This window comes from Mastomys coucha, unplaced genomic scaffold, assembly GCF_008632895.1.
Source record: "Mastomys coucha isolate ucsf_1 unplaced genomic scaffold, UCSF_Mcou_1 pScaffold7, whole genome shotgun sequence".
Taxonomy (NCBI): Eukaryota; Metazoa; Chordata; class Mammalia; order Rodentia; family Muridae; genus Mastomys; species Mastomys coucha.
The window spans coordinates 7,388,415-7,389,645 of NW_022196913.1; the positions used below are offsets into that span (position 1 = coordinate 7,388,415).

A 1,231-nucleotide genomic window follows, 5' to 3' on the forward strand; every position below is an offset into this window, starting at 1 on the left:
GTGCGTGTGTGTGTGTGGGGGGGGGGATTGGAAAGCAGCAGCGAGGGTGGGGTAGGGGCTGTTCCCAAAATCGCGCAGACGTTTGGAATCGCCGGATTGGAAACATTTGCCTTGTGCAGCGGAATTGAAATTGTCAATAGTAGTTTCGGAGCGAGCTCTAGCAAGGACGATCTTTTTGTTCATTCTTATCACCCTTTGAAGTAATATCCTGTCACTTGGGGCTTTCTTGTGTACACCCATTCTGCCCCTTTTCAGAATTTCTAGCAGGATCGAGCTCTAGAGTTTATTTATTTATTTTTTACGTGCGTGTGTCTTGCTGAAATCCTCTTAAAAAAAAAAAAGCAACGGCAGGAACTGCTGGATGTGTTTTTTTGATTTTTACCTGGAGCGGCTGAACGGGCTTAGGTTGGGAAAGGGAGAACATGGGGGGTGGGAAGCCGTGGGTTTTCTGTGGCCGGACACACGTCCCCAGCCCAATCAATACTTGTGTTTTCTTGGAAGCGCTACAGCAGCGGGGAAGGAGTCTTTAGACACCGTGCCAGTTCCAATATGGCGGGCTAAGGTGGCTTTTAAAAACTGAAAATAAAGGTTTTGAGGTGGGAAAAAACCCAACAGAAGTGGCCACGCCTTAGTTTCGACTCTCTTTGGTTACTCCAGGACCTGCTTTAGCGAATTAAATAGGAAAAAAGAGGTGGAGCGAGCTGTTTCAGTTTTTTCCGTGGTTTATCTGTATCAAGTCCATTGCTAGAGGATCTAGGGTGGAGGGGTGCCTTGGGCCAGAAGGAAGGTATCCAAGCGCAACTGCCTGGTGTGTGTGCTTGTGGGGCCGTGTACAACTCTGCATGTGCAGAGTCAGTCGCTAGGGTGTGTTTAAAGAAGCCCCCTCCCCCACGCCAACGTGCGTATGAGTCTCGGAACCAGACTCTGCTACGGTCTGACGTGACAAACTGCTGACACGAAGTGCAACATTCACGAGGGCAGAGGGAATGATCAATTTCGCTTTTCTAGGGACATGTTTTCTTTCTTCCTCAGCGATGGATCCTGCGTGGAATAGGCGGAGCGAGGAGGAGCTTGTTATTATTAAAAAGACTAACTGTCCGGGGTACCCGGTTCAGTCGGGAGGACTGAGTGGAGTCAATGGGATTTTGTGTGCCAGGGAGATTAGGTATGAGGCACACTTACTGATAGGCCCTTGTTCTCCTGCACTCTCCGCAAAGGTGAGAGGTAGGGG

At 49.5% G+C, this 1,231-nt stretch overlaps 1 protein-coding gene across 2 annotated transcripts in view; it reads left to right on the plus strand.

Moving 5' to 3' along the window:
* Sfmbt2 (Scm like with four mbt domains 2) overlaps positions 1-1,231 on the plus strand; it is a 229,444-nt gene that overhangs the window by 2,699 nt on the left and 225,514 nt on the right. The gene's annotated exons all lie outside the window — the stretch shown is intronic.